The following is a 27,484-nucleotide window of genomic DNA, read 5'->3' as shown; positions in this document are numbered from 1 at the left end:
ACAATTGGGGACATTCAGTGTTAAACGACATGAGTGAGTGTTTTCCAGAAGACCATTAATCTTCAGATTAAGGAAGCTCCCCAAGTGCCAAACAACAGAAGTAAAAAGAAATACATAACAGAGTGAAAAATTCAGAATAATAAAAACAAAGAGAAAGTAACAGATGCAGCCAAACAGGGAAAAAAAGTTGGGGGTGGAGTGGGTGGAGACACATCTGCAATGACTAACTGATAGGTGACTTCTCAGAAATGAGAGTGGAACTCAAAAGAATTGAAAATGAATTTTCAAAGTACTGTAAGAAAATAACTCTCAACCTAGAATTGAATATTTATTAATACAATCTATCAAAAATCAAGGCAAAAAAAGACACTTTCAGACACAAACCTGAGGACTTACCACCAACACATCTTCACATAAGGAACTTCTAATGAAGATACTTCATGTCAAAAGGAAGATTTGCAATACATGAAAATGGAAAGGATAAATATTGACTGTGTATAATGGTAAAGTTAATGTCTAATGTATGAGGCTAAATATCAAGAGAGAATAACATATAACTTAGGGAGGGTGATGACTGGCATGGCAGTATTCTAGTATTCTTACATGATTCAGAAGAAGATTATAATTATTAATATTGAACTCTGTTAATTATGTATGTTAAAATTTCTATGGCAATCACTAAAGGAGTAGAGATAGCTATAAATGTTAGCTATTTTTATTATTGTTATTATGATTATAATTATTATATTCCAGTAGTATTATAGAAAGAAAGAGAAAGAGAGAGGGAGAAAGAGAGAGAAAGAATTCTGTAGTCAAATCAGTTTTGTTTAACCAAGTTAAATATATTTCCTGCTTGATTTCTGTTTTTTCTCAAGTAATGTGCTTCATAAATCCCTAGAGATTTGGAAGGTTTGCAGCGTTTCTTTTTATTATTTGACATCACTTTATCTCGTGGAATATCTATTAACATCTTGAGAAACTTGACATTCTGGGGAACACGTTTTAAGTTGAATCTGAATCCCCTTGGGCTTGGATTTGCCTGTTTAAGAGGATAATATAGCCGTATAGGCTTGAAGAGAATAACAGACTAGAATAACAAGGTCAGTTTCAGAAAGACCTTAGGTTTGGGAAAATAAGACATAAGGAAGAATTGAAAATACGATTGTCCAGTGATACCAGGAAGGGTGGGACATATTGCAGTCTGTTAAATGGAAGGAAAAAAAATAAAAGCTCTGCCTAGCAAACGGGTTGCAAAGCTTCTGCTACAAGACTGTTGGAACATCTGGGAACACTGCCAAGCAATTCTAGGGAACAGACTTGGCACTGATTGTGGCCTTGTGTTCTGTATGAAAGAAAAAAGATTAATTTATTTTATGTCATAATACGCTACCTAGAAGCCAAATTGCCAGTTAAAATTCTATTTGCAAGCAGGTGTAGGATTTCGATATAGCTTTCACCTAACATCATGGAATGCTGCTTCTCCATGATCAAACATGATGCAAGCTGTCTTTTCAACTACATTTTCAGTGTTTCAAAATGTTTAGAAAAATGGCAGGTTAGTAATGTCTGTAACTATAATTGAATCTTATGTATCTGCTCTAAATGCAGCTGTTTGGTTTATACAGTGTGGAGGAAATAAATCACCACATATAGAAAGGAGTGTTTGCTCTTATCCATCCAATTAATTTTTTCCTCTAGAAGTTAACATTTTAAACGTGTCCAAGCAAAGAGATGGGTAAAAGGTATTTGATGGTTAGTTTTTCTAATTCCATGCTATTAGGAATATAGGATGTTACCTTTTTTTAAGTCCAGAATACTTTAATTGCAATTGATGTAATGCAACCCCATTGATGCTTTTTTGTAACTCTGTGTATATACTTGTTTTCTCTGAAGACTCAAAGATATCTGCAGGCATTAATCTTCACAGTTCTCATGGTGGAAGACTACAAGGGCAAGCCAGACCTGAGCTGACCTGAAAAGATTTTGATAGGCGGAAAGATGGGAGGACTTTCATCCATTTCTCCACCACTGGAATGCCCTCAGAACTTCTCTCTTTTGCTCTCCAAATCCTAGTAAGTTCAAAGCCGGCCTCCTCCATGAAGCTTCCCTTGATACCTCCGGTCCACCTTAATCTTTTTTCCTTTTTCTGAAGGAAAAGCCCATATCTCTAGTTCTCCTCAAGGTAGCACTCAGATCTTACTGCCTTGCATTGTCCCCTAATTATCAATCTGACCTTCTCTCTAAACAATGCATTTCTTTTTTTTATTATTTTGTTGAAGTATAGTTGATTTACAGTGTTGTGTTAATTTCTGCTGTATAGTGAAGTGATTCAGTTATATGTATATACATTCTTTTTCATATTCTTTTCCATTATAGTTTATCACAGGATATTGAATAGTTTCCTGTGCTATACAGTAGGATCTTGTTGTTTATCCATCCTATATATACCAGTTTGCATATGTTAATCCCAAACTCCCACTCCATCCCTCCCCCACCTGCCCCTCCCCCTTGGCAACCACAAGTCTGCTCTCTATGTCTGTAAGTCTGTTTCTGTTTTGTAGATAAGTTCATCTGCATCATATTTTAGATTCCACATATAAGTGACATCATATGGTATTTGTCTTTCTCTTTCTGACTTACTTCACTTTGTATGATAATCTCTAGTTCCATTCATGTTGCTGCAAATGGCATTATTCCATTCTTTTCTATGGCTGAGTAGTATTCCATTGTATATATGTACCACATCTTCTTTATCCATTCATCTGTCGATGGACATTTAGGCTGTTTCCATGCCTTGGCTATTGTGTATAGTGCTGCTGTGACATAGGGGTGCATGTCTCTTTTTGAATTATAGTTTTGTGTGGATATATGCTCAGGAGTGGGATTGCTGGATCATATGGCAACTCTATTTTTAGGTTTTCTGAGGAAACTCCATACTGTTTTCCATAGGGGCTGCATCAAATTACATTCCCACCAAGAGTGCAGGAGAGTTCCCTTTTCTTCACATCCTCTCCGGTATTTGTTATTTGTAGGTTTTTTAATGATGGCCATTCTGACCCATGTGAGGTGGCACTTCACTGTAGTTTTGATTTGCATTTCTCTACGAATTCGCAATGTTAAGCATCTTTTTATGTGCCTGTTTGCCATTTGTATGTCTTCTTTGGAGAAATGTCTGTTTAGGTCTTCTGCCCATTTTTTGATTGGGTTGTTTGGTTTGTGTTGTTGTTGAGTTGTGTGAGCTGTTTGTATATTTTGGAAATTAAGCCCTTGTCAGTTGCATCATTTGCAAATATTTTCTCCCAGTCCATAGATTGTCTTTTCATTTTGTTTATGGTTTCCTTTGCTGTACAGAAGCTTGTAAGTTTGATTAGGTCTATTTTTGCTTTTATTTCTATTGCCTTGGGAGACTGACCTAAGAAAACATTGGTACGATTTATGTCAGAGAATGTTTTGCCTATTAAACAAGGAGCTTCTTGAAGTCACTTCCAGGTCCTGTGTTTCCGATTCTTGCTCAGTTCAGTGATGGGTTTACAGAGGGTAGCCCATAAATACTTATTAATAAAGTGACTGATGAAAGAACCAGAGAGTTTAATTGTTTAGGAACCAATTATTCAGGCTGCTCCCTAATGGTAGGGAGGTTTGGGGTTATCGGTGGTTTGGGGATTACTTATATGTTATCATTTTTTCATCCATTTTCAAAGAGTTTAAGGAAACACTCAGAGCTCCTGAGAGCACTTATTTCTCATCTGTGCAAATGATTGGATTAGACCATGGGCAAAATAAAGGCCTTTCCCAGGTATCCCAAGCTCTTTTTGTGACAAGGATCCTCTGGGAGGGGATGGTGGAGGAGGGAGGGCAGGGCAGGAAGTGGGGCTGAAGATCCACCTCTATTTTTGTCTCCCTCTGCCCCTTAGCCACCACACCTTGCTACATTGTTTGTTCTTCCATTCCCCCTCACAGGCCCCTGCACCTTTATGTCTTAAAGGACTGCTTCAGAGATGAGGATTTGGAAACATGTGTTTAGCACTTGTGAACTCCTCCAAGGCTTTGCAGAGTCAACAGGAGGCATTTTGATTATAGCTATTGGTTCTCAGCACACAGCAAGTTGGCAGAAAATAGAGGTTAGACCCTGTCTCTTCTTGCTGCTCGAGGGGAATCTACGCAGCCAGGGCCTGGCTAAGATTGCAGGCCTGAACCAGGGAGCACAGTCCTGAACCCTGGGGCTTTGGGACACTGTGACACCTGGGCGAGAGGCCTCCTCTACACTGAACAACGAACCCTGGAGGCTCCAGAACATGGTGCTGACTGAGGCGGAGGCCCACAGAGCCTAGAGCTGTCTGATTTATTTCTGAGGCAGCGTTTCCACAGGAATCGGGAATGATTTAGTCTCTGATCCTTAGGTGGTTTCCTTTTACATCATTTCTGCCCCTTTTGATTGTTGGCACATTTGGGGAGTTCTAGGGTCCTCAACCTTACAGGTGTGTAATTTTAATAAAAGACAATTTATTAAAATCTGAGCTTACAAAATTGGTAAATTATGGGGATGGATTATTTTTTCTACCACCAAAGGGTCTTGTGATCAAATTCAGAGTCCCTTTTATTAATCCATAATTCTCTTATTATATATAACACTACATTTGTGGGTTTCTTTTTCCTGATTTCAGAAGTAATCCGTGTTTCTAGCTAAAGTACACCTTGGTGATTAAAACCATGTTCTTTCACTTCAACAAGACCTAGATTTGAGACTAGGCTCTGCCACTTACTTCCTATGTGTTTGGATAAGTTTCTTATTGGCTCACAAATACAACATTAAAATTTTTGCACGTATTAAATGAGATAGCATGCATACCTCAGGCGCTCAGGGCATAATAAGTGTTTGATATATTAGTGAGCAATTCTTAGTCTTTTTGTTATTAGAATATTTATACATAAAGGTTGGTTTACCCACATCTTATTTAAATGCAGCTTTTTCGAGACTTCCCTGGTGGTCCAGTGGGTAAGAATCCGTGCTCCCAATGCAGGGGGCCGGGGTTCAATCCCTGATCGGGGAACTAGATCCCGCACGCATGCCGCAACTAAGAGTTCGCATGCTGCAACTAAGAAGTCCGCAGGCTGCAACTAAAAAAAAAAGATCCCCATGCTGCAACGAAAGATCCCACATGCTGCAATGAAGATCCCGCATGCCACAACTAAGACCCAGCACAGCCTAAATAAATAAATATTTAAAAAAAAATAAATTCAGCCTTTTCTGTTTCATTTAAGTGTGAGATCTACCTTTATTGCTGTGACATGTCTGCTTAACCATTCTGTTCATTGCCCCTCCTGCCCAATGGTTTTGGTTCTCTGGCTCTGGGAGTCCCCCAAGTGCCAAAGTCCTCCTCTGACCCACCCATCACAGTATGGAGTAGAACATGGCTGCTCCCAGATCATACTGGCTAGAGACTGAGAGTGTGAAGTTAGATGGGGGTTCTCTCTAAAATAATGCTTCTCACTGTGAGGCCCATGGACCTCTCTATCAGAATCACCTAGGAATGTTTATTAATTGCAATCCCTAAGATCTTGTGCCACGGCTTTCGAAGTAGAATCTTTTGTGGGCTTCCGGGGTAGAACTCTGCATTTGTATTAATAATAAGCACCCAGGCTATTCCGATGCTAAATAAATAAAATTCTAGAACTGCTCCAGTGCAGTCTTCAATCTTGCCCAATTCTAGAGTGGCCTGGGGGTGCTAAATAGAAGTAGAGCTTCCTGAGCCCCACCCCAGCGTTTCCAATAGAGGAGCCTGAGGATGTATATATTTTTTTAATATTTATTTATTTATTTAGCTGCATCAGGTCTTAGTTGTGGCACTAGGGATCTTCACTGTGGCATGCGGGATCTTTTGTTGCGGCGCACAGGCTTCTCTCTAGTTGTGGCATGCGGGCTCTAGGGCACACGGGCTCTAGGGCGCATGGGCTTAGTTGCCCATGGCACATGGGATCTTAGTTCCCAGACCAGGGAGCGAACCCGTGACCTCTGCATTGGAAGGTGGATTCTTAACCACTGGACCACCAGGCAAGTCCCAGGATGTGTATTTTTAATAAGTAGCCCCAGATGACTGTCCGGCTGGCAAGCATAGGAATGCTGCTGTAGAATGACTGGCCAGTGACGTGATTGCTGGCGGTGGTGGTGGCGACAGTAATGGGGTTGGGTAGTGATTAGGGAGGTTTGAATGATCCAGAGAGTGACTTGGGTCAAGGGCCCATCTTTAGCTCTCTAACATCCCCTTCAGGTATGAGAGTGTGTGTCCAGCCATTCCCATGGTGTTTGAGAAAGCAAAGCAAAGCCAGTGTGGGGAGAGCGAATAGTGCAAAAGTGAACAGTGAAGCTCTTGGGCAGACACCAGTAATGCCAGATGAACTGCCATGGGACCCTCGGTAAAGGAAAGAGCAGCTGCTTATCGGAACAGCCGTTCCTGGTGTTCTCTTGTAGCCTGGCTGAAGTTCCTACCAATATCTTTCCCACAAATTGCCTCCGTGCTTTAAGGCTGTCTGGGTAGGTTGGTAACCCAAGTGGCCTTAGTCAAAACAATGCCCTGCCACCAGGTGCCGGCCATTTAGTGACCCGTGACTAAGCTGCGCCTCCCTACGCTCCTCTGGGCCTCTGGGCCAGACTCTGCGGTCAGATTCATTCTCTCAGAGCCTATTCTGCCTTCTTAAGGGGCTCATGCTGGGTCAGAGCTTCTCCTCAGCAACCCCAGTCTAGTGATGACAAACTGACATGCTTTGTCTTATCTGTGGCAAGTAAAACAGTAATGCTTCAATCTCGTATTTTATTGACAGACATGGCTACTGGGTTGAAAAATCTAGTTGTAAAGATGTTCTCTTGGGCTGCTCATCCCCTCTCCATGGTGGTCTCCTTCCTCCCAGCAAAGCTGGACAATACTTCTCTCAGCCTGCTGCCTACCCAGTGATGGGAAGGCAACCTACAATCAGAGCAGGGTCTGCCCTTTCTCTGTCTTCATGGCCACATGGGTTCTGTACTTTTGCCCCCAACAGCTTTGGGTGTGGGCCCAGCCCTTCGTGACAATACTGCTTTTTCCTTTCTCTTCTTGGAGTATCAACTGTGACCTCAGAGGGTGGTAGTAGGGCTTTGCAATGAGGACGACTCTGATACCACTGTCATCTAGTTTGTTTCATGACATTCCAGCCAGCAAACATTTAATGATGAGGGCTTCTTCCTGGCGAGATATCATAGTAGGCTCAGAGGGGCATCCAAGATAAATAGGATAAAGTACAAGCCAGAAAGAAATTCAGATGAGGAGAGCAGTGACATTCCAGTGGATGACACATGCAAGGGTCAACCATGCTATGAAAATATTAGAGTCAGGATATTAAGGAGAGAAATAATGTGGAAAATTTTTCATTGTGATGTATGTATTTATATCTTTATCTACAGAAATCTGAAATGTCAGGAAAAAGCAATGATAATGTGCATTGTATTAAGTGCTGTGTTGTCAGCTCATCTAAGCCAATTTGGTCATTCACAACTGTTGGGTTCTTTTGGCAAATAATGGTGGCCTCCAATGCTAAAGGTAGAGGAATTGTCTAGGTCTCATTCCCAAGAAACTTGCTACCAAGTGGTCCATTACAAAGAAAACAAATCCTGCAACGCACACACAAACATTTATCAGCACACAGACACAAGGAGTCATACAATGTGCTCTTATTGGCTCCCTGCCTTGGTTCCTCTGCTAGGCCCCCTGTATGACAATTTCACTAGTGGCAGATACAGAAATATTATCTTGGGGGGATCAGCTAGTCATCAAGTCAGAATCCAACAGTAAATCCTCTGGTTAGAGATGGGACACAGGACCAAATGGGACTTCTAGGCTGGGGTATCACACTGAGAGGTATTAGGATGCTGAGTGGGACAGATTCATGCATAGGTGGAGATGTCTGTACCTTGCTAGTCACAATTGGACACTACTCAAATTGTCTTTGAAAATTATTTCTAACTCCGCTAAATGCTACTGAATAACCCCTTCACTGCTGATGGAGATAGAGATAATGGAAGCACTCAGAGTACTCTGGAGTGTGGACTCCTCGGTGTGACTTTTAAAATCTAAGCACATCTGGACAGTTAATTCCAGGTTAGGATGTTAATCACGTACCCCTAGCATGTAGAGTAAAACCAACACACACACACACACACAAACACACACACACACACACACACACATTTATATCACAGTACTAAGCTAAAGTATTTTCAAGTAAATTTTAGACATCATCCAAGTGGACAATGTAACAAATCTTCAATTGAGTTATCATAATAATCTCAACAAGAAGATTAAATGAGAATGACTAAGTTCACACTTAGTGAAAAATAAATACAGCTAATTACTAGTTAATTTGAACAAGCTTATCTTAACAGACAGAAGAACAAATAATACACGCTTTATTTCTGATATTCAACTCTAATTCCATTAAGGAAAATCACATCTGCCCTGCTTCTGCCTGGATCCTCATCCTTCGTCATCCAGGTTTGCTGGTTTATTCATTGTTTTCCATCTGACAGCATTTACTGAGTCTCTGCACTATGACTGGACTGGGGTTACAAAGATGAATACAAATAGTCCCTGTCCTCCAGGAGCCCACAATCCAGTGGAGAAAGCTGACTATTAAACAGGAGCCACAAGTAGTAATTCTAAGTCACAGATTCAAGATAGCAAGAATTATAACAGCCTTTTCTACGACGACATTAAATTTCTATCTTGGTCTCTCATTATGCTTATAGTGAGAAGTTTACTTCTAGCCAGTTCAGAATGATAGACAATTCAAGGTTTTCCCCTTGCCCTTCATCCTCGGGACTACATTTAGACTCCATTGGCTCCACATCAGTGGGAGGAACACCATTGTCTAACATGTGTGGGCATCTGCTCTGGGGTCTGGGCTCACATCTGACTTTCAGTGACCAATTCATGCAGGACACACTGTACCCTCCCACTCCCCGCTGAAAGTTCCCTTCAGAGCCACCGATTCACTCCCAGCTCCTTCGGTTCCCTTCTTGGATGTGGGAAGTGAAACTCTTAGAAGCTCTCCTCCCCTATATTTAAACTGTGTAACCAACAAGGACCTGCTGTATAGCACAGGGAACTCTGCTCAATGTTAGGTGGCAGCCTGGATGGGAGGGGAGTTTGGGGGAGAATGGATACATGTGTATGTATGGCCGAGTCACTTTGCTGTGCACCTGAAACTATCACAACATTGTTAGTTGGCTATACTCCAATATAAAACAAAAAGTTAAAAAAGAAAAAAAGAGAGAAAAAAAAAGAAGCTCTCCTCCCTTCCTGGGCCACCCTTACCCACCCTCAGAGTCACTCGCCAGTGGCTTTACTCACTCTTGCTTCTGCTTCCTTTTTCTCTGGTGCCAGTCCATAAAATCTTCCAAATCAGAATGAACTTTGTGCTGTAAAACATTCCTGACCTAGGTTTTTGATCTTTTAAAATATTCTCCTTTAAACAATGAACGGCCAAATTGAGTCTACTTGGGGAAACTCAAAAAGCTAATATTAACTGATTTCCTGCTCTTTGAATTTTTCATTTACCAGCCTTACTCTGAAGGGTATTGAGTAGAGACTGCCCATCTTATCTAAATGGAAGAAAGGACAGGGGTATCAGCAGAAATAGAGACGCAGATGTAGAAAACAAACGTATGGACACCAAGGGGGGGAAAGTGGCGGGGGTGGTGGGATGAATTGGGAGATTGGGATTGACATATATACACTAATATGTATAAAATAGATAACTAATAAGAACCTGCTGTATAAAAAATAAATAAAATTCAAAAAAAAAAAGAAAATACTAGAGAAAGAAGTATAGGGGTTTTTTTTCCTAAATGCTTTCTCTCTATATTGGCAATTTCGGTAGAGTGGGCTCAGTAAAGGTTTTGACCGAGTGGACCCATAGGATGTCATGAGCACACAAGAGAGGGGCACTGAAGGCTAACTGGGAGGTTCCAGGAAGGCCTTGTGGGGGAAGAAATTAGCGAAGTGGATAAGTGAGTTCAAGAGGCAGAGACAGTAGCACAACAAAGAGCTATGGCCACAATGGAGAATATGTCATATTTGGGGATCTGTAGCAATTTAGCGTGGCTGGCATAAAATTTATGGTAGGATGGGAGCCTGGTAAAATATGGGATTGAACTGGTAAACTGGGCTCAGATAATGAAAAGCCATGGAAAGACACAGAAGGATTTTTTGTAAAGGAGAGTGACATTATCAAATTTACACTGTACAGAGATCAATCTACCATTGGTGAGAATTGACTAAAAGGCAGGTAAACCAGTTAAAATGAGCTTTCAGGAACCAAGAAAGAGATTTTGAGCCTTTGATTTGATATAATGGCAAGAGAGGATGAAGAGAAAGAAGACAATGGAGACATAATTAGGAGATAGAATAGATGGGATTTAGCAATGGATTGGACATGTGTGAATAAGGAAGACGTAAGAATAATTCCCATGTTTTTAGCGGATGATGGTGTCATTCTCCACAGCAAAGAGTGTAAGGGAAAGAGCTGATGGAGGGGTGGGTGCGTGAGGTGGGAGGATGAAGAAAACACATCAGTGTCTGTGAGATATCCAAACAGAGTTGCCCCAGTAGGGTCAGGAGCTCAGGCAAGAACTCCGGGGTAAGGTGGGACCTGGGATTCTGTTCCACAGAGGAGGTGGCTGAAGTCCAGGGAGTGAATGAAGGTCAGCGAGAGAGAATATACACACCGTAAAGAGAAGAGGAGTAATTCCAGATTCTTAGAGATCACCAACATTTAACAGTCGATCCCTTTCATGTTTTCTCTTCTGTTTTCAAGCTGGTTTGCATCAGAATGGTAATTCTCTCATTTCAAGATTTTAATGCCAACTGCAGAGAATTCTGTGTTTCTGTTTATAATTGTTTAAAGTTCTGATTTTGAGCACAGCATCTTCAACAGCTATTTTCAACCACTTTGGAGATCTGTTTGGAACATAGTTTTTCTCTGTTAAACCTATTGTGTGTGGAATGTCACAGCCCCCTGATAACTGGCACTTGGGATCTCCTACACTGGTCTTCCCTGTAGTAGTGGAGGGGGCAGGAGGGTTTTCATGGCTCCCAAACCTCAAGGTAAGAAAAAAGTCTAGATTTTGTGCTGCTAAAAAGACCTCCATCTTTTTTCAAAAGTCCTCAACTCTTATCCTTTCTGTGTTACAGGATGAAGGGTTCCAGGTCTGTAACAGAACATTTATTAAAGTTTTGATATCACAAAACCCCACTGATAATATTTTTATGCATAGGCATATAAGATGTTTCTGTAAAAACTGTTTTCTTAGGACAGCAACAAAATCCCCAAAGTTATATAAGGTAAAGACAAAGTGATTTGATCCTGAAAGGTAAGGAAATAAAATTGCTTCGATAATTATCAGTATCATGATAAAATGGTTATCATAAGACTTGAAAGTATTTTTCCATTTATCACAGCACATCTACAAGTTATTCACGGAACACCCGTGTTCCCTGGCACGCAGTATGAGAAACACTATCCTAGTGGTTTGATTGTGGTGGTGCACAGTACTATGCTCACCGAACGGGACCCCATTATCTTTAAGTTTAAAAAGGCAATTTCAGAAAAGAAGAGGGATGGCTCCAGAAAGCTGGTTAGTCCTGTCCTTCAGTCTCTACTGCCCTTGTCTTTAGCGCTGTTGGGGAAAGCAGGGCTCTGGAAGTCTATAGACAGACCCTTAAAAGACTCTGCAAAATAGGAGGCAGCTGGGCAATGCTCTGGCAGCAGCTGCAGCAGTGAGAGGTGGAGGAGCAGTCATTAGACAGGCCACCCAGAGGGTAGAGCAGCCAAGCCAGTGATTGCAACCAGCTTAGTTAGCAGCAGGCGCGACCACCACATCACAGATGTGAGAGGCAGAGAATGCTGGTGCACTGGCCTGGCCTGGCCTGGCCTCATCTCCTGCTGTGCTCACACACACCAGCGGCAGCAGCCATGCTGCAGAGCTGTGTCACTCTCTCCCTCTCTGAGAACACGTGAATGTGCATGATATACTGATGAAGGATATATTTTTTAAAAAGGGTAAAATCATGCTGTCCTACAAATATAAAATGAACACGTGTCAAATATTGTGTTTAATTCAGTAAACGAATGAACCAATAAGACATTACGACTGGTTTAAAGAATTCCAAGAACCATACAGAAATAGAGCATAAGGACTTCAGAAATGAATTTACTAATAGATGCAAGATGCGTCCACCCACAGGGCAATAATCAATTAATTTGCATTTCTATGGATATGAATAATTTGTATTATTATCTGTGTTTTACAATTTACAGGGTTATAAAATAGCTCAAAGGCAGGGGAAGATGGAGAGAATCCAGATGGGTGAGCTGCTTAGACTAGTTTCTAGTTCACAGTAAGTTCAATGCAAGTTTTAGCTATCATTTATTATTGCAATAATAGTGCATTTAGAATCAGACAGGCTTGGTTTTGAATCTCATCTCAGCCACTCACTAATTGGGTGACCTTGGGCAAGGAAATTTATCTTTCTCAGCCCAGTTTTCTTATCAGTGTGCCATTATTGTGGGACTAATGAGGACTAACTAGAATAATGTTTGTAAAATACTCCATATAGGGATTAGCACAGAGTAAACATTCAATAGCGGTCATATTATTTTTATTATTAAAATTGGCAATTTTAATAGTGCTGAAACTTCTGTTTATATAACCAGCCATTGCTGTTTTCATTACCGGTGTAAATTCCTTTCGGATATAGTTAAAGTTGTAAATCATAAACAGATAAATAAACCAACCTCAAGTATTGAGTCTGGCAAAACGGTACTCATCATTTCTGTACTTATTTCCAAAGCTAATTATTGAGTAGGTCTATGTTTTTGCTTTTCTTCTCTTTTTCTCTTTTCTAAAAATTAGACACCCTTGTCCTTAGACATGGAAGGGAGGTTGTCAATGCTCCTTACAAACAAAGCATACAGCACAGAAACTTTTATTAAGGATCATTTATGAAACAGATCACTCAGCATCACGAGTCATTTATTGTCATTTCAAGAAACCCATTGACTCAGAAAATCGTATGACTGACAGGAAGCTTCAAGATTACCAATCCATCCATCTCTTTGTTTTAGAGATGGGAAACTATTATTCAGAGAGTTTAAGTATATTGTCCAATGCCACACAGCTAGCCATCAGCAGAGTTGGGACCAGAAGCCAAATCTTTTGATTCCTAGGTTAATTTCCTCTGAATCTGCCTAATTAGAGCTTCATCTAGTTGACAATAGCTAAAAACAGAAGTACTAACTTTCCTCTGCATATACTGAATTGAGAAATCAAGACCCACAGAAATGTCATGCCAGCTTCCCTACAGCACTCAGGACAGATTGGAGATGCCAGAAAAGGAGATTCCACTTGACTAGAGCTCAGCAACCATTGTCCAGGGTGGAGTGAGCGACCCACTTGTCTGCAGTGCCTCATGATTTATTAACTGCTACTGGTGCCCATAAAATATTCATCCACTCTCCTAGTCACTGCTCCACTGCATCAATAAACCATTGCTCCCCCATCTGTCTAGGTGTGCAGCTTGGGGAAGAAAAGCTTCACAAAAAATGGAAAAGAGCCCTCTTTTCGTGTCTAGCTCAGAGACAGAACACCAATGCACTTCTTAGTTTTGTTTTTTTTTTTCAAAGGCAAAGTCAGGGCTGTCTTCCTGGACTCCTGGACCAGGAGAAACCCCAGCACCTAGGTGAGGAAAGGCCAAAATAGCGAGAGGGAAGGGTGAAAGCCTTCATGAGGTTGGCTTGTTGGTTGTCACGCTCCCAGTTTCAGCCTGAGTTTATTTTTGCCCATAAGCAACAGAGCAGGGCACAGGGAACCACGGCTTGCCTATCAAGGATGCTTCCCTGACCTTGAATCGGGTTCAGTGTGAAGCCTTGAATACAGCCTCCCCTCTGTGATCAGAAGCACTGCTCACCAGGAGCAGAAAGGGTAAACTCTCTGCCCTACTTCCCTGCTCTCACTTCTTTGGCGGCTTCTTCATGGACTTTTTTCTGCTACCCATTGTGATTGTTCCTCTTGAGCTCTCTTCTCTTCTTACTTATGTATATTCCCCATAGGTGTTTGTATCCGCAGTCATGCAGTCTCCCTCCGTAAATATCATTCGCATACCTGTAGTCCAGATCTCTCTCCAGTTGCAGATACCTGTATGTCCAACTGTACCATCTATCTCTACCAGATAACCCCTTGCTTCTCAAACTCTGTAGGTCCCCAGCTGAACTTATCATCACCCTCCAATGCCCCCCTCACCTCCTCCACTCTCCAAGCCTGCTCTACCTCTAAATCTTATCTTTGAGAAAGGAATCTCCATCGTGTTACCTATACCTGGAGACCTGGGGGTCTGATCCTGATTCTCCCCTTTTTACCTCCATGTTTCAGTAATTACTGCTAATTTTTAATGTAAAACTTAGTGACTTAATGACACCTCACTCACATGGCTGGCAAGATGGTGCTGGTCATCAGCAGGGAATTCACCCAGGGAATCTGAGTTCCTCTCCATTTGGGTCTCTTCCTGAGGCTCCTTGGGCTTCCTCACAGCATGGTGGCTGGGTTCCAAGAGACAAGAAGTAGAATATACAGGTCTCTTAAAGCCTGGGCCTGAAAACTGGCAAAGTGCCACTTCTGCTGTATTGTATCAATCAAACAGTCAGAGCCCACCCAGATTCAAACATAAACCCCACCTCTTGAGGGGGAGTATCAAAGAATTCAGGGCTATCTTCAATCTATTACACTATTTCAAACCAACTCTTGTAGTCCTCTCCCTACTTCTGTGCATTTTTACATGCTGTCCCTTTGGTCTTGAATGCTTTTCTCACCTCGTCCTATTTCCTGCTCTTTCTTCAAGATTCTGCTCAAGAGTTATAATATCTCCCCAAATCTTACTTAACCCTACTTCCTCCAGGGTGTAACATAACACACTATGTTAGCATTTGTTATTCTGTATTATAATTGTTTGTGTGTCTTTCCAGTAAGACTGTGAGTGCTGTGAAGGCAGGGACTGTCTTATTCTTTTTTGTGTCTCCAGAACCAATCTTGGAGCTGGGCAGAGTAAAGGACCTCAGCAAACATTTGTTGAATGGGTAAATGTTTCCTTATTTTAACCTCTCAATGGTCCTGTAAGGTGGCAGAAATTGAGTATTATTCCTGTGTAACTGCCTGACTCCCTTATCTTAGATAAAAGAAAGAAACAATCATGACAAAGAATAATGACATAACCCAAGGTCACACAGCCTTGGAAGATAATTCAGTATAGTCAATAAGAGTTCAGTTCCCCAAAGTAAGTTGAAATCATAGACCCAGAGACAAGGTCGGGAAGGCAAAGAAAGAGCCCCACCATGAATGGACTCAGTTGTCTAGCAGAAAATGCCCCTGAGGCTTCCCACTCTATTCTGTGTTTACTAGGGGATGCAAAAGACCTCTGTCCTCTGCCAAGAAACTGAAAATGCCAAAAGAGATGGAAGATAATCTCAGAATCTGTTAAAAAAAAAAAAGAGAGAGAGAGAGAGAGAGTGGATACCGTGCGGTGCTTTGTGCAAATAGGAAAGGTAGATTTAATGTAGATTCTCAAAATGACAGTGGGAGAGTGAGAGTTTGCTAGTAATTCTCAAGTGACTCTTCAGAGCAGAGAGAGACAGCTATTATCAGAAAGAGAGGCTGTGTCTAGAGGCCCAAGTGTCAGGGTCAATTGGATAATTCACTGGAGTTAAAACCTCAGCTAAGATAAAACATCCCTCAAGGACATCTGATTTTCTGTGCTCTGATTTCATGCTTAACACGTCCTTTCTGTTCACTAATTTGGTTTCTTACCTATTCTTTTATTAGGAAAATATCCTGTAAGGTATCAGAAATTGAGTATTATTCCTGTGTTACTGACAGTCACTAGAAAGAAACCTTCTTTCTTGTAAATTCACACATTGGTATTGCAACTTTTAAGCCAGTTTCTTAGAAAAAATTCCCTGTATACAATGGATTTTTTTTAAATAGCACAAATAATTTATATATACTTTCTCATTATAAGAGATTCAAACAATTGAAATAAATATACATGAAAGCCCCTTTCACCACGAGGCCCCCATCCCACTTCCAGTCTCAGAGATAATCATTGTTACGAGTCCAATATGCAGCCTTCAGTCCCTTTTCTATGCATTTATAGAGAGATATGTGCATATTTATGTGTCCCTTTTGATTTTTATACAAATTAGATCATAATATACATTTCCCTATTTCCCATAGCTCTATCCCATGAGCATCCTTCTACATTGGTCCACAAAGCTCTGTCTTCTTGTTTCTTATGGCCGCACTTTTTCTGGAGGAGGTATTAGTCAGTGTCCTCCAGAGAAACAGAACCAATAGGATGTATATATTAGAGAGACAGAAAGAGAGAGAGAGATTTATTATAAGAAATTAGTTCACGTGATCGTGAAGGCTGGCAAGTCCCGAGATGTTCAGGGTGAGTCGCAGCTGGAGGCCCAGGAGCATCAATGCTTTAGTTCCAGCCTGAAGGCCTATGGGCTCAAGATCCAGGAAAAGCTGATGTTTCAGTTTGAGTCCAGAGGAAGGAAAAAACCGATGTGCCAGGTAGAAGGCCATCAGGCAGGAAGAATTGTCTCTTGCTAGGGGGAGGGTTAGGCTTTTTATTTTATTCAAGCCTTCAACGGATTGGATGAGGTCCACCCACATCAGGAAGGGCAACCTGCTTTATTCGGTCTACCAATTCAGATATTAATTGTATCCAAAAACACCCTCACAGAGACACCTAGAATAATGTTTGACCAAATATCTGTGTAACTCGTGGTCCAGTCAAATTGACACATGTAATTGACCATTACATGGAATTATGTAATTATTCTACTTTTGATGATATTTAGATTCTTTCTTTCCCTCTTTCTTTCTTTCTTCTTTCTTTCTATTAGAAACACTACTGAAATAAAAATCTTTGATCATACATTTTGTGGCACGTGTGTGTGCGCAATTCTGTAGCGTATATTCCTAGAAGTGGAATTTCTGGAAGTAGTAGGAAGACTAATGACCTCCCCCAACAAAAATGTCTATGTCCTAATCCCTGGGACCTGTGAATATGTCAGGTTACATGGCAAAGGGAAACTAATGTTGCAGATGGAATTAAGATTCCTAGTCAGCTGACTTTACAATAGGGAGATTATCCTGAGTTAGCCAAGTGGGCCTAATGCCAAGGGTCAAGGGTCCTTAAAAGTGGAAGAAGAGATCAAAAGACAGAATCAGAAAGATCACAGTGTGAGATGGACTAGCCTGAAGTTGCTGTCTTTGAAGGTGGAGGAAGAGGCTCACAAGCTGAGGAATGTGGGTGCTCTCTAAAAGCTGGAAAGGACAAGGAGACAGATTCTCCCTAGAGACTCCAGTGAGGAACGTAATCCTGCCAATACCTGGATTTTAGGTCCGTGAGACCCATGTCATTCTTCTGAACTACTGTAAGATAATAAATTTGAGTTGCTTTAAGCCACTAAATTGGTAGTAATTTGAAACAGCAGCCACAGAAAACTAACATACTGGGTCCTAGGAAATACATATTTAAAAATTTGATGAATAATGAAAATGGCTTTCACCAAAAATAGCATCTTCAATTGACAATTCTATCACCAGTGTAAGAGAAAGCCCATTTCCTAATACCTTCACCATCACTACATTTTATCAAGCTTTTGTATTTTTAGTAATTTAATTGGGTGAAAAATTATTATTGCTTTGTTGTTGAGATTGAAGTTCTTTTTATGTGCTTACTTCCCTATTGACAGATGGAATATTTGTCTTTCCTATTTTTAAACAAGTTAGATGATATTTTTTTCTTATTGACTCATGAGTGCTTTTTTTTAGGTATTATGACTTTTAGTCCTTTGCGTGTCATCTATGTTCAAATGTTTTCTCCCAGTTCATCACATCTATATTAACTCCAAAAATGGTATCTTGTCCTGTAGACAAACATTTCCTTCATGACTATGAGTTTTGTGTCTTCTTTAGAAAGAAAAGATACTATCTTTACTAGAAAAACTGCAGATGCCTATCTGACCCAATTAATAAACAGCTTGAGTGACTTTCAGTAAGTCCAACATTCCCTTGAGCATTAATTTTCTTATTAAACTAACAAACGTATTCATTCAAACATTATTTACTGTGAACCACTTTATGCCATGCCTAGATGCTAGCGAGACATAAGTGAATACAACATTCAAGGAATAGACAGTCTCATGGGAGGCATGGGTGATTAAACGACCATAATAATAACAACAGAGAATACATGTCCTGTGATAGAGATTGTGCAAAATTCTGTGGGAATCAGTGGGAAGAGCCCCACATCCAGACCAGGAGGTTTTGTAGGGTTGGTCCAGGTAAGGTAGGAGAACAGGATGCTGGGCAGACGAAGGTGCAGGTACAGAGGCTTGGGAGCAAGAGAGAGGACCTACCAACAGGTCACAGAAGAGGGGTGATGATAGTGGTGAGTTATGAGTCTGGATAGATAGGCAGAGACTGTTACTGCCAATGTCATTCAGTTTAGCCTTTTTCCTAAGGACACTAGGAAGCCTTTGAAGTTTGAAGCCGGGGAGTGAGATATGGACCAGCATTTAATAGAGACCATTTTGGCTGTTCGGTGGAGACGGGGCTGAAAGAGAGTATAGTCAGAGGCAGGGAGGTCAGTGAGGAAGGAGGCCATCGTACAGACATAGGAAGGAGATGGCAAGAGTGAAAATAAAGTAGTGGCAGAGGAGAGGCACACGCTGGACAGATTGAGAGATTTGTGTCCACCTTTTCCACCACTCATATTAGTTGTGGGTCAAGAATAACAGGTCACATTTTTCCAAGTAGAAGTTCTTTATAAACTAAAAGAATCAACTTAATAATAGAACCGCAGGCAAGAGATATTTCTGAACAGAGAAGACTTTCCAGAGAGAAGTAAAAGTCACTATTTTTAAAGTGCAAAGTCATTATATATTTGGACCGTGTGTACTTTTTCCTTTGTATTTTGATTGTCTTTACGTGACTAGGTTGTATAACACAAGCTCAGCCTGTCTGCACTCCCCTCTTATTCTTTGTTGATTTTCTTCCCATGGATGGGTCAGGAAAGAATAGGGCTTATTGCCCATCTTTCCTGAGATTTCTACCATTCTCAGCCCTGCTATTGGCAACCATTCACCTCACTGCCATTCACTACCTACAAATCCTGGACCAGTGGATAAGAGTCGGCTTCCAAAGGGCCAGTGAAGGTGTGAACAAGAGAGAAAAAAATTTTTCTGATATTTTCCCATCCTTTTATTCTACATGACATCACTTCTCAAAGTGAAATAGGGACTTTACACTTTACTGTGACATTAAACTAGTGAAAGGGAATTACAGTAGAAGAGCAAACCATTAAAACTATAAACTAATATTTTTACCTTGCTTTAAGGGACAAGAGCTTCCCTCCTCTCCACCCTCATCCCCAGCTTTGCTTCTGTTTCCTCTTCCCAAGCAAGTGACTGGACAACATGCGGGGACAGGACACGCCCTCTGCCAGGAGTAAAGCTTTCCTTATCACACAGTATTATTCTCTCAGCTCTCTGTTTCATTCAGAAATGGAAAAAAATATTGAACAGCATTTCCCAGGCCTACTGCTGGCTAATAGCCTCAACTGCTAATGTATGAAATCCATCTCAGCCAATGTGGTACATTAAGCAGAACCCACTGGGTTAACACTGGCCCCCTTTCCTGCTCTCTCACATTGTTGGGCTTGTCCTGCTATGTGAAGAGGCTCTGTAGGATCCAAAGCTCTGCGTCTGCCTGGCAACAGTGATGGAAAAGGAATGCCATCTTGAAGCTGCCCATTGCGCTCTGGGGCTGACGTTTGGTGGGCCTTCCAAAGAAGGCTGAGTTTGTCGACACTGTGAGTTTGGTTATCACCCATTTTTCTAGGACAAAGGCCTGAGGCAGCTCCTAGTACCATTTGGCTGACACTAATTTCATCTATTTCTATTTCTCATGGTGAAAAACAGAAGCTGAGTCATTGGTGCTTTGGCGTAAAGATGTCCAGTCTCACCCATGAGACATCTGGCCTTATTAAATGGCAACATGTAGAGGGTGAGGAGGGAACCAACTGGAAATCCATTCAGAAACTGTAAAAATAATCATAATAAATTTACACATCCTGTCTTATTTGATTCTTAAGTGAGGTAGGTATTTTTATCCTTATTTTAAAGGTGAGAAAACAGGCTCAAAGACTTCAGAAACTTTCCCAAAGTCATATATCTTGGTGGGAGGGGGTATATAGATTTATGTGATTCTAGGCCTAAATGTTCCAATATCTTAGGCTGGATGCCATTATGTCCCTCTGCCGAGACCAAAGCGTGCCATAATCCAGGAAAGTCAGTGACCAGGTCCAGGTGAGTATTGAGTTTGGTTTTGAAGATGTAGAGAAATGAGATCTTGCAAACAGGAAAGAGTGACATTTGTTTTGGGGATGGGGGTAAGAATTTATTAAATCCTGGGCACTAAATGCATCTGATTGGGAGGTAATATTGACAGTAAAGATCTTACCAAGGAGGGAGCTCCTGCATTCATCATTGTTCTCAAGGAACTTTCATGTTTCACCTGTGATCAGGTTAGCCTCAGGCTCCAAACATGGTCGCAGACTCAAGTACAATGGTCTCCAGTACCATTAGGAAGTGGGAGCTGAGGAAAGATAGGACTGAAATGGGCTGGATGATAGAAATGTGACCTTTTGTCTTAGAGCTTGAGAGAGTAGCCAGTGTCACAACCAGGAGCATCAGCTGGGCACCATGGGGCTATTTGCAGCTTGACAGCCTCTGTTGAATTATTGATGCTCCTCACTACCTCGGGACCTCCCCCTTGTTAACAAATCGCACTCCATATGAAAATTTAAAGAGGCAAATGAGTGCAATCTCTTGTCCTATTATTACCCTCTTCTTTTGCCATCTGAGCTCTAAGTCAATCAGCCTGATAGGCATCTCTTGGGAGATGGAACAGCTCATAGAGCCAAGCCCAGGACAAGAAAACTGAAGGCCACGAGTGAGACCGTGACCTGAGTCCTGAGTCAATTAATGGAGCCTTAGTGATGCTGAGCTGGGTGAACGCTGACTCTCTGAGTTATTGAAACACAATAGGGAAAAAAATCTGTTCCCTCCTTACTGGGATAGCAATGCCCCTGCCCCATTAGCCACATCCCTAAAATTTCCCTAAAGCAAAGGACAAAAAATTTAAGTTAAGGTTCAAATTTGGATTTTGGATGTTTTGTTTGGCCTGCAGGGTACTGTTATTTTTAAAAAATGAAAATAGTTGTCAACATTTTTTAAAGTAGGAGGTTTTACATAAATATCCAATTTTCTGACTTCTCTTGAGAAATTGGAGGACTTGGGCTTTCATTTGCTCATTGCGATACTTACTGGGGCTTAGAGTAGCTGCTCCTTTAAGTGAAGGATTGGCTGTTTGCTTTTTCACAGTTCCTACCACTTGCTATGAGTGCTTGCACCTGTGACCCTTGGTCTCGAGAAAGATGGCGAACAAGTTTTTCTGTGTGCTGCCTCAAGTCTGCTAGTAGGACTGCCCGGAGTACCGTAATGGATCTGATCAGTTATGGTAGATTGCACTGCGGTTGGCAATTATCCACCTCCCCTTCCTTATGAGGATTATACATCACTGACTATTGCCTTGTGACTATGTGTGTGGATCATTCAAGCAGTGGTTTTAAGAGGCATCATGGATTATCACCAGCTCTCTGGCTCTTTCCCTCTGCCGTGGGAATAGCACACCTCATGATCCTTCAGCCTGGATCCCAGAAAGTGCAGACCAGCAGCCAACTTCCAGCTTGGAGCTGAGCCACACACTGGAACAGAGCGGCAGCCAACCCTCGGCCTTCAGTAACGTGAGTGAACAATAAATGTCACTGTAAGCCACTGAGAATTGGGGATTATCTGTTACTGCAGTAGAACTGACCAATACAGCAAGACTAGGCTTACTATGAAAGGGTACTGTGATGAAAAAACAATGTTTTCCTATTTTCTGAGGAGAGAAAAATGATGGCATTAGGGAATTCTTAAACATTCATTTTAATTGTCTTTAATTTAAAAAATAATTTTAGAGGATTCTGGAAAGATCACGGCAGTGGCATCAGAAGAACTGGGTTGAGTCCCTGAACCCACGTTTAATGACCATGTTATAAAAATTTTAATAATTTTCCTTTTATTATAGAGAATTATCTTTTAAAATCTTACATGTATTAAAGTTGTATTTGTAGTTAATATCATTTTGTGATAGTAAGAGGACACTACAAAATATTTGTTCTATAAAGGGTGCCTAGCATCTGATAGAGTTTTAACCACTGCCTTATTGTGAGGATCAAATGGCGTAAACTATCTGAAAATCCTTTATCAGTATTGAGTGATTACAAATTCTAGTTCTTACTAGGTTTCTAGTGATGTGACATCTTTTTCTCATTTTACTAGGAGGCAGGTCAAGCAGTACTGTCCCCATTTGACAGATGTAAATACTGACGCAGCAAGCAGGGAAGGGACTTGAGCTAGTTAAGCGGAGCATTGAGGGAGAGCCAGTTTATCACCCCGTCTCCAGACCACCAGGAATCTGTCCTGTGCCTTACACAGAAAGGGGGCCAACGGAGAACTTTTGAACACTTATGCTAATACACAGATTTCTAGTCTAATGGTGTCAGTTATAATGAGATTTGGCCTGGGCTGGTTTCTTGGAAATAGTCAAAACCTAATTAATGTCAAGATCTACTTCCATATCTCCCTCCTACCTCCTCTGGCCTATAGTGTTGCTTCTAATTTATACTTTCAGTTTATAATGTAAATATTAACCAACCCCTTTCAATCCTTGTTTAACCTGGTCATCCTCTGAACCATCTAGTGGTAGGCATGGTAGTTATTTTTATTTAAGATAGTCAAGATTTAATTTGCACATGGATAATATTAGTTTGAAAATAACATACAAAGTTAAATACCAAGAGTTGGGATTTGTATAGTTTGGTATCATCCAGTAATTTTGGACTGTGTTTACTGTTAAAACTCTAGATCATCCTTTTGGACATCAAGGGCATTTTGACCCATTTGGGAGGTACCTCTGTGTAACGTCCCATGGGTGGCCAGAACACTCTGAAGGACAGGGACCTACCTGAGCACCTAGTGCTAGCAGACACATCCCCTTTTTAGGAGATGCTGCTTTGGGACAGAAGCTGAGTCACTGGTTAGATTTCCTCTGCTGTCAGGATCCCAAGAGTCTACTGCTGCACATTGCCCTCTGGAATCCTCAAGGATTTGGGAATGCCGTGTCAGTTGCTCAGGATTTGAGGGCAGCCAGGCTATGTGGACTGGTCCTTGCTTTGGAACCATGGTACATTTTTAATGATAACTTCCATTCCCTGTGTTCCTCCCTGACTTCAAACTACTTTATGGAAAGTAGGCTTATGATGTGGCCCCACTGGATAATAGACATCTTTCCCATTGACTTAAAATTGATTTGTTTTTTAAAAACGAGTGCACCGGATCAGAAGGAGGCAGGTCAGCAACCACCAGGTCTTGGAGATGTTTCCCAGGGGTCAAGGAGAACAGGGAAGATCTGTTGCAGATGGAAGGAGTGAGGCTAGAGGTTCTCCTCTCACACAGAAGGGAGCAGAGACCTCCAGGCTGTCTGGAGTGACGCTCAAGGTCACCAAGCACACTGACAAGCAATCTTGGCCAAGTCAAGATTGATACCAAAAGCTGCTGTTGATAGGGTCTATCCTCCAACCACCAGCCTGGGTTGATAAGTATGTTTTTAGAACATGCTTTGCTCCTTGGCTCCCTTGACAGCTCCTAACCAATGTTTTCTTATTTAATTACTTTCCATGTAATCTGCTCCTGCAGACTTGCCCTGTGTGAGAGGAGGCCCATGGGGGCTTTCACTAAGGGAAGAGAATCAGTGTAGTCTGGAAGAAAGAGCACAAGCCTATTAGAGGGCTTTTGCCATGCCAGGAGTTTGAGGACATCTAAGCTTCGTGAAGGCTGGACGTGAGGAGGTGAGGAGGGCAGAGGAAAGGAGTCACAAAATAAACTAAGTGTACTCTGGATTCCTCCAAGGACAGTTTGTATGCCTGAGAACTTGATCCCTTCTCACTGATTTTCTTTCACTGTCTAGTATTGCAAAAAAGCTTTGGCAAATCATGTAATTTCCCCACATGTTAGTCCTTCGTCTCTAAGGTAGGATTATAGCCCTGCTGCTCCTAAAATGGGGCCACAGCTGTTACGGCTAACATGAGGCACCATTAAGTCAGCACCTAAAGTGATTAGAGGAAGGTGGTGAATGCAGGAGATTAGATGGGGGCTCTCTGGTGGTCTTGCCTACTCCTCCAGAGCTGTAGGAGCTGGAGGAAGATTGCAAACCAGGCCCACACCTCAGAGGGATTGCAATGCTGGCTGGAGGCCTCAGGAAGGAGCCTGGCCCGGTCCTGCCATCTGGAATGAGCCTGTTTCCTACTGGTTTTGATATTAATGAGGTAATTATTGTGCGTGTTTATGCACCTGTGCCTCAGCCTCTCTGCATTTCTTCTCCAAGCAATGTGGTTCCCTCTGTCCTTACCTTCCTCTAGCAGGAGGGGATTGAAAGGAAGGGAGAAAAAAAGAAAGGTTTTCCTCTCTTTAATCTTGGCTTTGACTTCTGACTTTATCTCTGGTCATAATATTTATAGTTTTTTGTTTGTTTGTTTTTGGTTTTTATTTATTTATTTTTGGCTGTGTTGGGTCTTCGTTTCTGTGAGAGAGCTTTCTCCAGTTGCGGCGAGCGGGGGCCACTCTTCATCGCGGTGCGCGGGCCTCTCACTGTCGCGGCCTCTCTTGTTGTGGAGCACAAGCTCCAGACGCGCAGGCTCAGTAGTTGTGGCTCACGGGCCCAGTTGCTCCGCGGCATGTGGAATCCCCCCAGACCAGGGCTCGAACCCGTGTCCCCTGCATTGGCAGGCAGACTTTCAACCACTGCGCCACCAGGGAAGCCCTATTTATAGTTTTATTCACCATAATAGTAGCTACTAATAGAAGCTATTTAAGTTTTTGAATGTCCAGGTAAGCCCTGGCATATGGTTAGAATGGGTTAAAGGGGGTGTGCTCTGGCTATGCCTCATTATAACCCTGGAACTTTGGCCAAATGACTTAATCTTACCCATCCTCAGTTACTTCAACTAGAACAAGAGAATAATAATTAGTACCTACCTCACAGAGTTGTTATTAGGTTTCAGTGAGTCAATGTATAGCACTTAGCATGTGCCTGGCACTTCTTTAGTGCTCACTATAGTAATAGCAGTCAGAGCAAAGATGAAGTCGCTCTGGTGTCTAGAGTTATGGGTCTAGTCTATCCATTGCCTCATGGTACTTGACAAGCTAATATTGAAATGTATATGGAAGATCAAAGACAAAGGATTATAAGTTGTAGTTTTGAAAAAAGAACAAAATGGGAGATTTCCCTTGCCAGAGAGCAAGACTTTTATAGTTTATAGCAATGGTGCAGATACTGGTACAGGAATAGAAGAATAGACCACTGGAATAGAGAACAACAGAAGACCATACAAAGTGAAGATTTGATACGAGAAAGCAGGAAAAGGATGGGAAACTGGTTATCCATATAGAGAAGAATAAAAACAGATCACACACCCAAAAATCAATTCCAAGTGCATGATAAAGCTCTACATGAAAGCAAAAACATAATACTTTTTTTTTTTTTGAGTAAGAACCATAATTTATTCAAGCACTCTTTGTTTTGTAATTTTAATTATAACATTTATAAAAATACTGTGGTGATCATCAGTGTACCTTGATCTTTGCATAAATCTGGAATTATTTTCTTAGGATTAGTTCCTTGAAGTTTCATAGATGGTTCTAAGCTAGCACCTGGCTTGATTCTTACTGATGGTCCACATGTGCTTAATGATAAATACCATTTTTTCTTTCTTTTTTTTAACTGAAATGTAGTTGATTTACAACGTTCTGTTAATTTCTGCTGTACAGCAAAGTGATTCAGTTATACATACATTCTTTATTTTTTTTTTCATTATGGTGTATCACAGAATATTGAATCTAGTTCCCTGTGCTATACAGTAAGACCTTGTTGTTTATCCATTCTATACATAATGGTTTGCATCTGCTAACCCCAAACTCCCACTCCATCCCTCTCCCACATCCCCTCCCCCTTGGCAATCACAAGTGTGTTTTCTATGTCTGTGAGTCTGTTTCTATTTCATAGATGGGTTCATTTGTGTCATATTTTAGATTCCACATATAAGTGATATCATATGGTATTTGTCTTTCTCTTTCTGACTTCACTTATTATGATAATCCCTAGGTCCACCCATGTTGCTGCAAATGGCATTATGTCAGGTTTTTTATGGCTGAGTGGTATCCCATTGTCTGTATATACCACATCTTCTTTATTCATCTGTTGATGGACATTTAGGTTGTTTCCATATCCTGGCTATTGTGAATAGTGCTGCTATGAACATAGCGGTGCATGTATCTTTTTTAATTATAGTTTTGTCCAGATATATGCCCAGGAGTGGGATTGATGGACCTTATGGCAACTCTAGTTTTTTGAGGAACCTCCATACTGCTTTCCATAGTGGCTGCACCAATTTACATTCCCATCAACGATGTAGGAGGGTTCCCTTTTCTCCACACCCTCTCCAGCATTTGTTATTTGTAGACTTCTTAATGATGGCCATTCTGAATGGTGAGAGATGGTACCTCATTGTAGTTTTGATTTTCATTTCTTGAATAATTAGCAATGTTGAGCACCTTTTCATGTGCCTATTGACCATCCATATGTCTTCTTTGGAGAAATGTCTGTTTAGGTCTTCTCCCCATTTTTTTGATTGGATTGTTTGTTTTTGTTGTTGAGTTGTATGAGCTGTTTGTGCATTTTGGAAATTAAGCCTTTTTCGGTCACATCATTTGCAAATATTTCCTCCCAGTCCATAGGTTGTATTTTCTTTTTGTTCATGGTTTCCTTTGCTGTACAAAAGCTGGTAAGTTTGATTAGGTCCCATTTGTTTATTTTTGCTTTTATTTCTATTGCCTTGGGTGACTGATCTAAGAAAATATTGGTACGATTTATGTCAGAGAACGTTTTGCCTATGTTCTCTTCTATGAGTTTTATGGTGTCAAGTCGTACAAAAACATAATATTTTTAAAAGGAAATGTAGGGAAAGCATCTTTGACTTAAGAGCTAGGGACTGATTTCTTAGACAATAAATACAAAATAAAAACAATATAGAAAAATAGTGACAAATTTGACTACATTAACATTAAATCTAAAACTTCTTTTTAACGAAAGACACCATAAACAAAGATTAAAGGTAAGCCCAAGACATGGAGAAAATATTGGAAACGCAGATAATTGTTAAAGGCC

The 27,484-nt window shown here is 41.1% G+C and overlaps 1 protein-coding gene across 1 annotated transcript in view; it reads left to right on the top strand.

The window, feature by feature from the left end:
- Nucleotides 1-25,884, top strand: part of TSEN15 (tRNA splicing endonuclease subunit 15) — a 149,445-nt gene extending 123,561 nt beyond the window's left edge. The window contains exon 9 of the mRNA XM_022593350.3: nt 1,894-25,884. The gene's annotated coding sequence lies outside the window, so the exon portion shown is untranslated. The remainder of the gene's footprint in view (nt 1-1,893) is intronic.
- Nucleotides 25,885-27,484: the final 1,600 nt, after the last annotated feature.

Source organism: Delphinapterus leucas, chromosome 1 (genome assembly GCF_059928025.1).
Source record: "Delphinapterus leucas isolate spDelLeu-1000000601 "Yukka" chromosome 1, BTC_Dleu_Yukka2, whole genome shotgun sequence".
Taxonomy (NCBI): domain Eukaryota; kingdom Metazoa; phylum Chordata; class Mammalia; order Artiodactyla; family Monodontidae; genus Delphinapterus; species Delphinapterus leucas.
Note: the sequence above shows the minus strand (reverse complement) of the source record. Positions and strands in the feature narration are given on the sequence as shown.